This window comes from Bubalus bubalis, chromosome 24 (genome assembly GCF_019923935.1).
Source record: "Bubalus bubalis isolate 160015118507 breed Murrah chromosome 24, NDDB_SH_1, whole genome shotgun sequence".
Lineage (NCBI taxonomy): Eukaryota > Metazoa > Chordata > Mammalia > Artiodactyla > Bovidae > Bubalus > Bubalus bubalis.
Window position 1 is genome coordinate 19322069 of NC_059180.1, and position 18003 is coordinate 19340071.

Genomic DNA, 18003 nt, shown 5'->3' on the forward strand with positions numbered 1-18003 from the left:
AGGAGACACGGTTCAGTCCCTGAGTCGGGAAGATCCTCTGGAGAAGGAAATGACAACACACTCCAGTATTCTTGCCTGGGAAATCCCATGGCAGAGGGGCCCGGTGGGCCACAGTCCACAGTGTCACAAAAAGTCAGACACAACTGAGAACTAAGCATGCACGCAAACTGTGTTTAACTCCAGACCAAGTAAGACAGCAACAAGTGCTAGTCCTGTGCCAGTAGTAACAGCAGCATGGTAGTCATAGTCCTACTGATGGCATTATTGGAGAAGCTACACAGAAGCTTTACATGTCAGCCCTAAAACTAGGTTCAGTTTAGAGAAATTTCTTAGACTTCCTGCTCTCCTCCTCAAAACCACCTCCAACCAGCTCCTTCTCATTTCCCAGTGCTCATCCGGGTGCACACAAAGGCACACCCCCCACCACGTGTGTATGCAAAGCTCTGCTGTGGTCTCTGTTCTGGCTGTCCTTCCTGGAGTGCCCTCTCTCTCTCATCCCCACCTGAAAAATATTCCTGTGTCCTTCACAACCCAGCTCAAAGGTCATTTCTTCTATGAATTTTCTATTGGCTCTTCCACTATGCTCCCAGAGCCTTTTATCCATATTTTATCAGCTCATATTTTAAAAATTAAGTTGCTATTTCCCCCTTAAACTGAGTTCCTTGAACGTCTTTCTCTTCTTGAGTCCCTGGCAGCTGACACCCAGTAGACACCCAGGAAATGTTTATTTGGGCTAGATTTACTAATAACACTCAAATTAGGATAAATCTTCCTTTTAGAGAGATTCATTAGGGTAATCTGGCCTATTTGGCGTAGAGAATTAGATTATAGTGCCTTCAAATAGGAACACCTCTGACTAGTAAGTGATGTTCTGATGAAATGCCCATCTAATGCTAAAAAAAAAGGTTCCAGAACATTCCACAGAGCTGTGCAGACATTTACCTGTGAAGACTTGTGACCATTGTGTTTGCAAGAAGTTTCCCGAGTCAAGGAGACTCGGAGGCGATGCCCACCCAGCCCCCCAAACCTGTGGACATAGCCTCAGAAACCCTGGAGAATTTCACCACATTAACATCTAGAATGGTTTGATGCCAGGTGATACATTCTATTCCGAATTACCATTATAGCAAGATAATTTATTGAGATGTTAATGTGTTGAAGAATTGCAAGAACAAAAGTGCATTTTGTGCTTTGGAATGTGAACTTCTTCCTCTCTTAGTCTAAGAGGCAGTCAGGCTTTTGTTATTTTTTTCTTCAAAGTGTTTTCAGAGCAGAAAGTCAAAGCTCCTGAAAGACAACATCTCTCTCTGGCCTTTGTGAAAACCTCAAATCACAGAGAAGATGATGTTGACCATTCTAGAGGAGGATGGGAGAATGATAAATAAGAGGAAATGCTGAGGGAGCATGATTCCAGCACAACAAGAAAGAGATGGGATCCTCAGTAGTGGGATTACCAATCTACATCCCTATAGAGCCTGAAAGACTCGGTAGAACTTCGTGTGGTACATCAGGGAGGCTGGGCTTTGAACACCCCCAGACTTTCATCTTTTAGGATTTAATAAGCTCTTTGGCCACCTGAGGTGAAGAGCCAACTCATTGGAAAAGACCCAGATGGTGGGAGAGACTGAAGGCAAAAGGAGAAGAGGGTGGCAGAGGATAGGATGGTTGGATAGCATCATCGACTCAGTGGACATGAATTTGAGCAAACTTCGGGAGACAGTGAAGGACAAGGAAGCCTAGTGTGCTGCAGTCCGTGGGTTTGCAAAGAGTCAGACACGAATTAGCGACTGAAAAACAACAAGACTTTCAACCCCAATGAAGATTTTCATGTGAAGGCACAAAATGGAGGCTGAATGTCCCAATTTCAAGGTGCCATTCGAGCTTATTATTACAGATGAGGAGTATTGACTAAGATTAGAAATAACCTCCCCAAATACACTTGCTGTTGTTGTTTAGTCACTAAGTCATGTCCAACTCTGCCATCCCGTGTACTGTAGCCCACAAGGCTCCTATGTCCATGGGATTTCCCAGGCAAGAATACTGGCATGGTTGCCATTTCCTTCTTCAGGGGATCTTCCTGATCCAGGGATCAAACCCATATCTCCTGCATTGGCAGGTGGATTATTTACCACTGAGCCACCTTACTCCACCTAATTTTTTACCTTCAGGGAAAGTCAAAAGAGTAAAGTGACTCTCAGTAAAGATAACATAGAGCTTCCCACCAGCTAAGCAGATTGCTGGTTCAGCACGGAATTTAAGAAAATAAAGAGGAGTGACATTTCTTGCATAACCTGGATGGTGCTTGTGAATCATTAGCTACATCATATGAATGCCTTGATGGAGAACACATGTGGCACCTGGCCTCTTATACTGGAGGCACCTTCCAGATGTGTTCTTTCTGACAAGACAGCTCCTGCAACTTCTCAAGGGCATTGCAAACATATCTGTTTCCTCCTGGCCTGGAAGCTGCTATGTGGATGTTGATTTTCCTTGAGTGTGTTACAACTGGACCCACATCAAAGTTCTCAGTTTCAGAACTTCCCTGGCAGTCCAGTGGTTAAGACTGGTTTGGTTCCTAGTTAGAGAATTAAGATCCCACATGCCACAAAGCCAAAAAATAAAAAATTTAAATCCTCAGTTTCACAACCAGCATTGAGATTTAAGGAACTCATGGGTGAGTGCTAATATTTAAAGTTCCAAATCTCCTCAGCTTTTTTCATTTTTCATAAAGTTTTCATTTTCATAATATAGTTCATTTGATCAATAAATATATATTTAATGCTTATTGTGACTCAAGCACTGTGCTAGGCCCAGAGCAATGGGGCACAGCTATTTCTAAATAACAACACATTCTACTGTTTTCTCATAGGGGCTGAGTTAACAGCTGATTCCCTGGGAATTGTACATTGTGTGTTTATAGCAAGAAAGCAAGAGGAAGGAGCTCTGTCTTTTGGTCCAGATATTTTGAAAACCTCATTTGTCAAGGGCAGTGACGGCTATCTCCCCTGAAGTGGATGACTTCTGAAATCATGGTGGAAAGTTAGAGAGAATATCTGTACTATATCAGCACATGACATCACCGCCTACCTGGTCCTCTGACTCCCAAACTGGGTGACATGTGATTAGAAGAATCCTGAGGGAGTTTTTTTAAATATATTGGTTTCCAAGTCCTACCCCAAACCAATTAACTCACAATCTGGGGCCTGCCAGACTTAAATGTATTAAACCAGCTCCCGAGTGATTCCAAAATACTGATGTCTGGATCCTAATTTAAATTATTGGTATGTGGGCTGATGAGGCATTTTTAATGTATAACAACAACATAAACATTTTATTATTTCATTGAGCGTCTTAGTTTCTTCGTATCACGATGGAATGATGAGAAAACAAGAATCACCAAAAAAAACCCCATGAGCAGAGACTTCAAGGCAATTGATGGGGACAGAGGGAGAGGCTTGGCAGAAATGCCGTCACAGTCCCAGCGTCATGCCCCTCCAGAGCCGGCTGGGCTGGAGGTGGGGAGGTGGAATGGCGAGAAGGTGGCACTGTTGCAGCTGTCCTTGGCATTTCTGCCTGGTGACTGATACACAGGTGCTAATCGGGCATTTTAAAAGCTCTCCTCTTGGACTAAAATGTGGCCCCTGGATTGACAATATCATCTGGGAACCTATTCAAAAGGCAAATTGCCAAACCCCATCCAGTAGTCATGTACAGATGTGAGAGCCAGACCATAAAGAAGGTTAAGTGCTGAAGAATTGATGCTTTCAAACTGTGGTCCTGGAGAATATTCTTGAGAGTCCCTCAGACTACCAGGAGGTCAAAACAGTCAATCCTAAAGGAAATCAGCCCTGATGCTAAAGCTGAAGCTCCAATACTTGGCCACCTGATGTGAAGAGCTGACTTATTGGAAAAGACCCTAATGCTAGGAAAGATTGAGGGCAGGAGGAGAAGCGGGGGACAGAGGATGAGATGGTTGGATGGCATCACCAACTCAATGGACATGAATTTGAGCAAACTTCGGCAGATAGTTAAAGGACAGGGAAGCCTGATCTGCTGTAGTCCATGAGGTCACAAAGAGATGGACACAATTTGGTGACTGAAAAACAACAACAAACCCCACCCAGCATCAGAAACTCTGAAGGCAGGGTTCAGCAATCTGCATTCTGACAAGCCTTCCAGGTGTTTCTGAAGCAAGCTAGAGTTAGACAACTACTGCTAACAGTCGCCCAAGCCAGAAACCTGGGAGTAATCCTCATTTCTCCTCATCCACAATCTCCCCACATGTAGCTGAGCCTGTCTATCCTAATCAAAAACGCATCCCAAATTCTAATCTTTATCACCACTGTTCTGGTCCAGATGGTCATCATCTCCTGCCTGGGCTGCCATGACAACCTCCCAAAGCAGTGGTTCTCAACACTGGCTGCACACTGATGCCTGTACCCCATCCCACAGGTTCTGTTTAAATAGCCAGGGGGCAGAGAAGCAGCTGGGCATCAGTGTTCTTTAGAGACCCCCACCTCCTGCCACAGGGAAGTGTAACATGTAGCCCGGGGGGAAACCTCTGTCTGAAATGGTCTTCTCCTCCCACTTCTGCCTTTGTAGAAGGGCTATGGCCAGGATCCAAGCTCAAGGGGTACCATTCAAAGTGCAGTGTATATAAAAAATATCCCCTGGGTGGTGCATTGGGGCAGCCCTATTCTCTCCTAAAGGTGGCTCAGTGGTAAAGGTGGCCTGCTAATGCAGGAGACACAGGTTCAATTCTTGGGTCAGGAAGATCCCCTGGAGAAGGAAATGGTACCCCCAACTCCAGTATTCTTGCCTGGGAAATCCCATGGACAGACGAGCCTGGCAGGCTACAGTCTATGGGGTCGCAAAGGAGTTGGACATGACTTAGACACTAAACAACAACATTCTCTCCTAAGCAGGAGGAAGGATCTTCTCAAAACATAAATCTTATCAAGTCTCTTCCCTGCTTAAGCCCTTAAATCTTACCGTGAAAGTCTTTATCAAGGTCTAAATGCCCTGCACCTTCTAGCCCCTACCTGCAACCTCATCTCCTCTCCCAACACTATTCTCTCCCCAAACTGGCCTTAATCAGTTCCTGAGATCCACGAGGTCCTTTCTTGCCTAGATCTCTTCGTGCAGCTTGCTCCCTCTGTCCAGAATGTGGTTTCTCCACTGGCCTCATGGCTGACATCTTCTCATCCCTTGGGTCTCAGGTCCAGTCTCCTGTTCAGAGTCACTGTCTTTGGCCACCCCCCTTTCTTCTCAATTATTCTTTATGTCAGTCCCATGGTTATTGTGATTTTTTTTGGAGGGGGCTGTGCTGCATCTTGGTTGCTGCATGCAGCTTTTCTCTAGTTGCACTGAGTGGGGGCTACTCTCCCGTTGCGCTGCTAGTGCTTCTCACTGCGATGGTTTCTCTTGTTGTGGAGCACAGCCTCTAGAGCACTCAGACTTCAGAAGCCGTGGCTCAAGGGATAGCTAGAGCATGGGGTCAATGATTGTGGTACATGACCTTAGTTGCCTGCAGATCTTCCTGGACCAGGGATCGAACCTATGTCCCCTGCATTGGTAAGTGGATTCTTAACCACTGGATCACTGGGGAAGTTCTGGTTGTTGTCTTACAGCACTTATCATAACTTTTAATTGATTCATCTATCACTTTAATTACTTGTTTCCTCTCTCTCTCTCTCTCTTTTCTCAACCAGCCTAGTTTAGATTGAAAGATCTGTGGAGTCAAGGATAATTTTTGTTTTGTCCACCTAAGCACACTACCTGACATATAGTGTACAAGAAAAATTTGTTCAAAGAATTAATTAATCATTCCTACCTAGATCTCTTCATGGAGCTTGCTCCCTCTGTCCAGAATGTGGTTCCAAGAAAAGGTAAATCCAAAAAAGTCTGGACCTCCACAGAGAACACATACTAGAAAGAGGAAACTGGAACCCTCAATGGCCTGAGCACAAATTCAGGAAGAAGGACCAAGGTGTGATTCCAATATTGCAAACTAAGGCTGGAGAAAATAGCCCTAAAATGTGGATATTGAACCCTTCGTTGTTCAGCTGCTACACTGTGCCCAACTCTTTGAGACCCCATAAACTGAAACATGCCAGGCTTCCTTGTCCTTCACTATCTTCTGGAGTTTGCAGAAACTCAGGAAGAAGGGCCAAGGTATAATTCCAATCTTGCAAACTAAGGCTGGAAAAAATAGCTGTGATGTGTGGATATTGAACCCTACTGGTAGAAAAATAGCAGAAGAGAATAAGAAAGTACAGCAACCTAGGGGACCACAGAAACATCAGTAGATATTCCTGGAAACAGAAGTTACAGCGGCCCAAGCAATGCCAAACTCCTCGCAACAGGAACTGCATGTGTCCTGGGACTGAGGGGTTTGCAGAACTGCTATTCCCACAGTTTCCCTAATACACGCATTGAACACCTTCTTCTACGTGCCAGGCACTAACATAGATGCTGGCTTAAGGGCCATGAGAAAAACAGACAATGAGCAAGCATAGAGTCTAACAAGAAAGCTAGATAACAAACAAGGAATTTGAGTAAAAGAAATTCAAATTTTGTGGGGATGAAAGTTTATATAATTCGGGGAGGAAGGAATGTCCTCTTAAAAAAATACAAAACTACAAATACAGAGCCAGATACAAAAGTAAATATCTATGTATGTGTCAAACTCACAGAACTATACAGCAAAAAAGCATATGTAGGGACTTCCCTGGAGATCCAGTGGTTACGAATCTGCCTCGCAATTCAGGGGCTGCAGGTTCGATCGGGGAGCTAAGATCCCACATGCCTCATGGCCAAAAAACTAAAACATAAAACAGAAGTAATATTGTAACAAATTCAATAAAGACTTTAAAAATGGTCCACATCAAAAAAAAAGTCTTTTAAAAAACAGTATATGTAAATTAAAAAATAAATTCTGAACCAAAGCAAAAATCAGTGTATGGCAGAGAAATGCACTCAATAAATGTTATGTTGCATTACCATCTCCAAAGCAAAAGGCAAGTATGTACTAAGACTGAGTAGAGAAATCACAACAAATCACAAATTTTTCAGTTCAGTTCAGTTGCTCAGTCATGTCCAACTCTTTGCGACCCCATGAACTGCAGCACGCCAAGCCTCCCTGTCCATCACCAACTCCTGGAGTTCACCCAAAACCATGTCCATTGTGTCAGTGATGCCATCCAACCATCTCATCCTCTGTTGTCCCCTTCACCTCCTGCCCTCAATCTTTCCCAGCATCAGGGTCTTTTCAAATGAGTCAGCTCTTCACATCCGGTGGCCAAAGCATTGGAGTTTCAGCTTCAACATCAGTCCTTCCAAGGAACACCCAGAACTGATCTCCTTTAGAATGGACTGGTTGGATCTCCTTGCAGTCCAAGGGACTTAAAAGAGTCTTCTCCAACACCACAGTTCAGAAGCATCAATTCTTTGGCACTCAGCTTTCTTCATAGTCCAACTCTCACATCCATACATGACTACTGGAAAAACCATAGCCTTGACTAGATGGACCCTTGTTGGCAAAGTAATGTCTCTGCCTTTTAATATGCTGTCTGGTTGGTCATAACTTTCCTTCCAAGGAGCAAGTGTCTTTTAATTTCATGGCTACAATCACCATCTGCAGTGATTTTGGAACCCAGAAAACTAAAGTCTGACACTGTTTCCACTGTTTCCCCATCTATTTCCCATGAAGTGATGGGACCGGATGCCGTGATCTTCGTTTTCTGAATGTTGAGCTTTAAGCCAACTTTTTCACTCTCCTCTTTCACTTTCATCAGGAGGCTCTTTAGTTCTTCTTCACTTTCTGCCATAAGGGTGGTGTCATCTGCATATCTGAGGTTCTTGATATTTCTCCCGGCAATCTTGATTCCAGCTTGTGCTTCTTCCAGCCCAGCGTTTCTCATCATGTACTCTGCATAGAAGTTAAATAAGCAGAGTGACAATATATAGCCTTGACGTACTCCTTTTCCTATTTGGAACCAGTCTGTTGTTCCATGTCCAGTTCTAACTGTTGCTTCCTGACCTGTATACAGGTTTCTCAAGAGGCAGGTCAGGTGGTCTGGTATTCCCATCTCTTTTGGAATTTTCCACAGTTTATTGTGATCCACACAGTCAAAGGCTTTGGCATAGTCAATAAAGCACAAATAGATGTTTTTCTGGAACTCTCTTGCTTTTTTGATGACCCAGTGGATGTTGGCAATTTGATCTCTGGTTCCTCTGCCTTTTATAAAACCAGCTTGAACATCATGAAGTTCACAGTTCACATATTGCTGAAGCCTGGCTTGGAGAATTTTGAGCATTACTTTACTAGCATGTGAGATGAGTGCAATTGTGTGGTAATTTGAGCATTCTTTGGCATTACTTTTCTTTGGGAATGGAATGAAAACTGACCTTTTCCAGTCCTGTTGCCACTGCTGAGTTCTCCAAATTTGCTGACATATTGAGTGCAGCACTTTCACAGCATCATCTTTTAGGATTTGAAATAGCGCAACTGGAATTCCATCACCTCCACTAGCTTTGTTCATAGTGATGCTTCCTAAGGCCCACCTGACTTCACATTCTAGGATGTCTGGCTCCAGTTGAGTGTGAGTGATCACACCTTCATAATTATCTGGGTCGTGAAGCTCTTTTTTGTACAGTTCTGTGTATTCTTGCCACCTCATCTTAATATCTTCTGCTTCTGTTAGGTCCATACCATTTCTGTCCTATATTGAGCCCATCTTTGCATGAAATGTTCCCTTGGTATCTATAATTACAAATTTTAAAAAGACTGACAAATGCCACAAACCACAAAATCCAGGGGAAAAAAATGTATATTTCTTTCTCTACGTATTTCACCTCAAACTCTTTAGTTGCTTCTTTGTATGAAGACAATTTTGTATAATTTTCTACAGAGAGATTAGAAAGTTAATTTAGTATTTCTTCTAGGGTGGTTGATTAAATTTTATTTCTTAATTAATTGTTTCTTTAAGCGTCATCATTTTTTTATTGGCATGTTCAGTAAATTTAAAAAATTGTTTGTCTTAAGCTGGAAGACTTCTATTAAGTTGCTTTCATATGTAAGTTATAAGATTTGGAAGACTCTTCTATAGAGGAGCTTTTATCAGTGCACATTTCAAACTTGGTTTCTCATTCATTACCCATATAATTCTGGTGCCAGGTACTAAAGGGCACATTTCAAATATGGATTTAGTCCTGGCTCTGCACTGTCATGACACATCACCTGTGAGTCGTTACAGTAGGCAGCAGAAGTACACTTGAAAGCCATTTTTATCATGGAATTGCTAGCAATCGTTTAACCATATGCATAAGGAACTGCAAGCTACATAAATATATCTCATTAACCTCAAACTAAAATGCATCCTTGACTTAACTCCTACTTAGTTACAGAAAACTGCCTGCAGTTTCTCCAGTGTTATTCAGTCTGAAGGAAATGCAATGGGGAGGGCAAGTCAGAGCAGACACAGACATGAGTCTTAATGAAATGCACTTAAAATATTTTACTATTGGGCTTCCCTGGTGGTCCAATAGTTAAGTATCCACCTGCCAATGCAGGGGACAGGGGTTCAATCCCTGGTGTGGGAGGATCCCACATGCCACAGGGCAACCAAGCCTGTGCACCCCAGCTACTGAAGCCCATGTACTCTAGGGCTGGCAAGTTGTATCTGCTGAGCCTGCATGCCTAGAGCCCATGCTCCACAACAAGGGAAGGCTCTGCATCAAGATAAGCCACCACAATAAGAAATCCATGCAAAGTGGATAAGGAACTAGGATTCGGAGGATGTTTGGGTTTGGCTTGGCCACAGCCTCCAGGCATTCAAGCCCTATTTTCTGAGGATCTCAGAGCTGCTGGGGAGCCTGGTGGGCTGCCATCTATGGGGTCGCACAGAGTCAGACACAACTGAAGCGACTTAGCAGCAGCAGCAGCACTGATTGGATAGGAGTGAGAGAGAGATCAAGCCCTGAACCTTTGGAGTGGGAGTGCTGACTCTAAGATCTTAGACTACCAGAGAACTAATCCTGCTGCTGCTGCTGCTGCTAAATCGCATCAGTCATGTCCAACTCTGTGCGACCCCATAGACAGCAGCCCACCTGGCTCCCCCACCCCTGGGATTCTCCAAGCAAGAACACTGGAGTGGGTTGCCATTTCCTTATCCAGTGCATGTAAGTGAAAAGTGAAAGTGAAGTCATTCAGTCACATCCAACTCTTCAAGACCCCATGGACTGCAGCCTACCAGGCTCCTCTGCCCATGGGATTTTCCAGGCAAGAGTACTGGAGTGGGGTGCCATTGCCTTCTCTGAAAACTAACCCTAGGGAGTATCAAATAGTGAGAACTCACATACATGAAACCACTTGAATACAAGACCCAGCATCACCCAACCACCATAGCACCCTGTGCAGGATGCCTCATCTAAACAACAAACAAAACAAAAATACAAACCAAATCATCAGCAGACAGGAGTACCACCTCACTCAGTCTTGCCCATCAGAGGAAAAACGAACAAACAAACAAAAACTCAGCACAAATCTCACCCTATATGAAGCTTACACAAACCACTGGACCAACCTTAGGAGGGTAGAAACCAAAAGGAAGAAAGAATTCAACCTTCTTAAAGGAAAGAATTCAACTTTCCTTGAAGCCTGGGAAAAGGAGACCTCAAACACAATAAGTTAAAAAAAAAAAAAGGCAGAGAAATACTGCACAAATGAAGGAACAAACTAGAAACACAGAAGTCCAAATAAATGAAGAAGAAATAGGTAAACTACCTGAAAAAGAATTCAGAATAATGATAGTAAAAATTATGAAAAATCTTGAAAAGAAAATGGAGAACATGCAAGAATCAATTAACAAAGACCTAGAAGGATTAAACTATAAACATACAGAGACAAACAACACAATTACTGAAATTAAAAATACTCTGGAAGGAATCAATAGCAGAAATCTGAAGCAGAAGAACTAATCAGTGAGCTGGAAGATAAAATGGTGGAAATAACTTCTGAAGAGCAGAATAAAGTAAAAAGAATGCAAAGAACTGAGGATAGTCTCAGAGACCTCTGGGACAATATCAAATGCACCACATTCGAATTTTAGGGGTCCCAGAAGAAGAAGAGAAAAAGAAAGGAAAATTTTTGAGGAGATTATAGTTGAAAATTTCCCTAAGATGGAAAAGGAAATAGTCAATCAAGTCCAAGAGGCACAAAGAGTCCTATACAGGATAAACCCAAGGAGAAATATGCCAAGACACATACTAATCAAACTAACAAAGACTAGACATAAAGAAAGAATATTAAAAGCAGCAAGGGAGAAGCAACAAGTAACATACAAGGGAAACCCCATACACTTAACAGATGATCTTTCAGCAGAAACTCTGCAGGCCAGAAGGGAATGGCAGGATATATTTAAAGTACTGAAAGGGAAAAATCTATAACCAAGATTACTGTACCTGGAAAGGATCTCATTCAAAATTGATGAAGAAATAAAAGCTTTTCAGACAAGCAAAAGGTAAGAGAATTCAGTACCACCTAGCCAGCTTTACAACAAATGTTAAAGGGACTTATATAGTCAAGAAATACAAGAGAAGAAAAAAGATCCACAAAATCAACCCCAAACAATTAAGAAAATGGCAATAGGAACATATATATCAATAATTACTTTAAATGTAAATGGATTAAATGCTTCAACCAAAAGACACAGACTGGCTGAATGGATACAAAAAACAAGACCCATAAATATGCTGTCTACAAGAAACCCACTTCAGACCTAAAAGACACTTATAGACTGAAAGTGAGAGGATGGAAAAATATATTCCATGCAAATGGGAAGCAAAGAAAGCTGGAGTAGCAATCCTCATATCAGACAAAATAGACCTTAAAATAAAGAATATTACAAGAGATAAGGAAGGACAGTACATAATGATCAAGGGATTAATCCAAGAGGAAGACATAACAATTGTAAATATCTATGCACCCAACATAGGAGCACCTCAATACATAAGACAAACACTTACAGACATAAAAGGAGAAATTGACAGTAACACAATAATAGTAGGAGGCTTTAACACCCCACTCACAGCAACAGACAGATCATCAAAGCAGAAAATTAATAAGGAAACACAAATCTTAAATGATACATTAGATGAGATGGATCTCATTGATATCTTCAGGACATTCCATCCAATTGCAGAAGAATACACCTTCTTCTCAAGTGCACATGGAACATTCTCCAGGATAGACCACATCTGGGGTCACAAATCAAACCTCAGTAAATTTAAGAAAATTGAAATCATATCAAGCATCTTCTCCTACACAACACTATGAGACTAGATATCAATTAAAAGAAAAAAGCTGTAAGAAACACAAACACATGGAGATTAAACAACACATTTCTAAATAACCAATAGGTTACTGAAGAAATCAAAGGGAAATAAAAAAAATTTCTAGAAACAAATGACAATGAAAACACTACAACTCAAAACCTATGGGATACAGCAAAAGCAGTTCTAAGAAGGAAGTTGATAGCAATACAATTCTACCTCAAGAAACAAGAAAAACATCGAACAGACAACCTAACTTTACACCTAAAACAACTGGAAAAAGAAGAACAAAAAAAATTAGTAGAAGGAAAGAAATCATAAAGATCTGAGCAGAAATAAATGAAAGAGAAATGAAAGAAACAATAGTAAAAATTAAAAAAACTAAAAGCTGGTTCTTTGAGAAGATAAACAAAATTGACAAAACTTTAGCCACACTCATCAAGAAAAAAAGAGAGAAGAATCAAATCAATAAAATTAGAAATGAAAAAGAAGAGGTTACAACAGACAATGCAGAAATACAAAGGATTATAAGAGACTATTATGAACAACTATATGTCAATAAAATGGATAACCTGGAAGAAATGGACAGATTCTTAGAAAAGTTCAATCTTCCAAGACTGAACCAGGAAGAAATAGAAATTATGAAAAACCCAATTACAAGCACTGAAATTGAAGCTATGATCAAAAATCTGCCCCCCACCATTGCCAAAAAAAAAAAAAAAAGCCCAGGACCAGATGGCTTCATAAGAGAATTCTATCAAATAGAGAAGAGTTAATGCCTATCCTTTTAAAACTCTTTCAAAAAACTGTAGAGGAAGGAACACTTCCAAACTCATTCTACAAGGCCACCATCACCCCGATACCAAAACCAAAGACAACACACACACACACAAAAAGAAAACTGCAGGCCAATATCACGGATGGATATACATGCAAAAATCCTCAACAAAATTTTAGCAAACAGAATTCAGCAACACATCAAAAAGCTCATACACCATAATCAAGTTGGGTTTATTCCAGGGATGCAAGGATTCTTCAAAATATGCAACTCAATCAATGTGATACACCATACTAACAAATTGAAAGATAAAAACCATATGAAAATCTCAATAGATGCAGAAAAGGCCTTTGACAAAATTCACCACCTATTTATGATTAAAACTCTTTTAAAAAATGGGCATAGAAGGAACCTACCTCAACATAGTAAAACCCACATATGATAAGCCTACAGCAAACATTATTCTCAAAGGTGAAAAACTGAAAGCATTCCCTGTAAGACCAGGAACAAGACAAGGGTGTCCACTTTAGCCACTATTATTCAACATAGTTTTGGAAGTCCTAGTGACAGCAATCAAAGAAGAAAAAGAAATAAAAGGAATCCAAATAGGAAAAGAAGTAAAGTTCTCACTGTTTGCAGATAACATGATACTGTACATAGAAAACCCTAAAGATTGTAACAGAAAATTACTAGAGTTAATCAGTGAATTTAGCAAAATTGCAGGATACAAAATCAATACAAAGAAATCACTTGCATTTCTATATACTAACAATGAAAAATCAGAAAGAGCAATTAAGGAATCAATCCCATCCACCATTGCAACAAAAAGAATTAAATATCTAGGAATAAACTTACCTGAGGAGACAAAAGAACTGTAAACAGAGAATTATAAGACACACAAGCTGGAATCAAGATTGCTGGGAGAAATATCAAGAACCTCAGATATGCAGATGACACCACCCTTATGGCAGAAAGTGAAGAGGAACTCAAAAGACTCTTGATGAAAGTGAAAGAGGAGAGTGAAAAAGTTGGCTTAAAGCTCAACATTCAGAAAACGAAGATCATGGCATCCGGTGCCATCACTTCATGGGAAATAGATGGGGAAACAGTGGAAACAGTGTCAGACTTTATTTTGGGGGGCTTCAAAATCACTGCAGATGGTGACTGCAGCCATGAAATTAAAAGACACTTACTCCTTGGAAGGAAAGTTATGACCAATCTAGATAGCATATTCAAAAGCAGAGACATTACTTTGCCAACAAAGGTCCGTCTAGTCAAGGCTATGGTTTTTCCTGTGGTCATGTATGGATGTGAGAATTGGACTGTGAAGAAGGCTGAGCGCCGAAGAATTGATGCTTTTGAACTGTGGTGTTGGAGAAGACTCTTGCGAGTCCCTTGGACTGCAATGAGATCCAACCAGTCCATTCTGAAGGAGATCAGCCCTGGGATTTCTTTGGAAGGAATGATGCTAAAGCTAAAACTCCAATACTTTGGCCACCTCATGCGAAGAGTTGACTCATTGGAAAAGACTCTGATGCTGGGAGGGATTGGGGGCAAGAGGAGAAGGGGACGACAGAGGATGAGATGGCTGGATGGCATCACTGACTCAATGGACATGAGTCTGAGTGAACTCCGGGAGTTGGTGATAGACAGGGAGATCTGGCGTGCTGCAATTCATGGAGCTGCAAAGAGTCAGACACGACTGAGCAACTGATCTGATCTGATCTGAATGAAAGAAATCAAAGATGACATAAACAGATGGAGAGATATTCCATGTTCCTGGGTAGGAAGAATCAATATTGTGAAAATGATTACACTACCAAATGCAATCTATAGATTCAATGCAATCCCTATCAAATTACCAATGGCATTTTTCACAGAACTAGAACAAAAAATTTCACAGTTCATATGGAAACACAAAAGATCCTGAATAGCCAAAGCAGTCTTAAGAAAGAAGAATGGAGCTGGAGGAATCAACCTTCCTGACTTCAGATTATACTACAAAGCTACAGTCATCAAGACAGTATGGTACTGGCACAAAAACAGAAATATAGACCAATGGGACAAGATTGAAAGCCCAGAAATAAACCCATGCACTTATGGGTACCTTATTTTTTTACAAAGGAGGCAAGAATATACAATGGGGCAAAGACAGCCTCTTCAATAAATGGTGCTGGGAAAACTGGACAGCTACATGTAAAAGAATGAAATTAGAACATTTCCATTTCCTAACACCATTTCCTACATTTCCTAACACCATACACAAAGATAAACTCAAAATGGATTAGAGACCTAAATTTAAGACCAGAAACTATAAAACTCTTAGAGGAAAACATAGAATACTCGATGACATAAATCAAAGCAAGATCCTCTATGACCCACCTCCTAGAGTAACGGGAATAAAAACAAAAGTAAACAAGTGGGACCTGATTAAACTTAAAACCTTTTGCACAGCAAAAGAAACTACAAGCAAGGTGAAAAGACAACCCTCAGAATGGGAGAAAAAAATAGCAAATGAAACAACTGACAAAGGATTAATTTCCAAAATATACAAGCAGCTCATACAACTCAATATCAGAAAAACAAACAACCCAATCAAACAGTGGGGAAAAGATCTAAATAGACATTTCTCCAAAGAAAACATACAGATGGCTAACAAACCCATGAAAATATACTCAACTTCGCTCATTACTAGAGAAATGCAAATCAACCTAGAGGGTTGGGGAGGGAGATGGGAGAGATGTTCAAAGGGGAGGGGATATATGTATACCTATGGCTGATTCATGTTGAAGTTTAACAGAAAACAACAAAATTCTGTAAAGAATTATGTTTTAATAAAAAACAAATAAATTGAAAAGAAAGTCCATGCACCCCAACAAAGAGTAGCCCCCATTCATCAAAACTAGAGAAACCCTCAATGTGGCAATGAAGACCCAGAGCAGCCATAAATTAAGTAGCTTACTTTTGCAAATTTTCAAAAGACTTATGCAAGTAAGGGGGCCCTAGGCTAGCAAACACTGGGGCTGATGGAAATGGTTACTGTTGTATTATATGTTCAGCATCCTTCCTCCCTTTCTTGGACAGAACCCATCTTTCCAGACAAGAACACATTCTTCTAGGTGATTTGAAGTAAACATGTGAACTAGGCAGACAAGCAAAGCACAAATACCACATCCCCCTGGTTACAATAATTGGTACAGGGATAACCAATTGATATGAGAAATGTCAATTAGCATCTTCTCTAGTTTGACACATGGTTCTGGGAGAATTATGTACTTACTGTCTCTGTGACTGTGGGCTATAAGGTTACTGTAAACTAGAACTAGAACTTCAGTGGCACAAAATGCCAAAAGGAAGAAAGGGGGAAAGAAAGTGGAAGGAAGGAAAGAAAAAGAGGAGGAGGACTTCCCTGATGGTCCGATGGTTAAGAATCCGCCTGTCAATGCAGGGGACACGGGTTCAATCCCTGGTCTGGGAAGATCCCACATTCCATAGAGCACCTAAGGCCATGCGCCAAAACTACTGAAGCCTGTGTGCCCTAGAGCACATTCTCTGCAACAAGAGAGGCCAGCACAATGAAAAGCTCATGTACCACAACTGGAGAGTAGCCCCGATTTGCCACAACTAGAGAAAACCCTCTCAAAGCAATGAAGACCCAGAGTAGCCAAAAATAAATAAATTAATTTTTTAAAAAAATTTTAAAGAGGAGTGAAGAAGCAAATGGCAACCCACTCCAATATCCTTGCCTGCAAAATCCAATGGACGGAGGTGTCTGGCCGGCTATAGACCATGGGGTTGCAAAGAGTTGGACACGACCTATCGACTGAGCGTGCATGCATACTAGTTGAGTTTCCCAGTAAAAAGCTCTGTGTTGTGGACTTTGATCAGTGTTCTCATCTGATCTTCAAAACTCTATGAAAAAAGGAATGCTTTTGGCAATTAAATTTTTTAATTATAAAATACATACTAATTGCACACACAAAAAAATTGTTTGCACTGCTGGTAGTTGGCAGATCCGGACTCTGAATGAGTCTCTAACTCCCAGGACCAGAACTGTGCCCTAATTTCCTTTTCCTGTCTTTTTAGTGGTCCTGTCTCCTGCCCATTCCCAGCTCTGTTGTACCACTTCTCTATCCCGTCTAAGCCTTTGGTTTCAGCTATGAATAAGTGCCTACTTCAATCATGAATTAGTGATGGCTTAAAATACTACATTTTTGCAAATAAAATTCAAAACTGAGAGCTGATTAAGGGCAAGAATACATTGTTTTATTCATCTTGGGATCCCCCAGCACTTAGTATGGCTTCTGATTTAGAGTAAGTGGAGATTAAAAAATGTATAAATGCATAGACATTTAAAAAAGAGGAGGAAGTGGATGGGGGCGGGGGAAAAAGAGGAGGAAGAGGAAGAGGCAGTAATAACAGTTAAGGTAAGGAGAGATGGAAGACAGACAAAACGCAGGACAGAACTTCAGCTCCAATATCCACCACAGTTCTATCCATGAGGGCCACAGTCTTCTTACTACGTGACTCAAGAAATTCCCTCTCTGCTTAAACAAGTTTGAGTACCGGCTCCTCACAACGGAAAAGGGCCTGACCATTCAGAGAGTGTGCTGCAAGGGGAGTTAACCTAGTCTATGGAGTTGGGAAGGAGTTCCCTAAGAAAGTGACATTTAAGCTGAAACTGGAAGGGATAGTGGACAGTAACCTCCAAATCATTCCAATTTTCAAGTAACCCAAAGCTGCCAGGTTGGCTTCAGAATAGAGGATGCGATCTGATGGATTTAATGAGACCTCTGCTCCCTTCGAGATGAAGAAAGCCCATAACAGTGCAGGAATTCTTCTCCTCCATACATGCAACTTTGCACATGGACATTCACTAAAGCTGAGAAGTA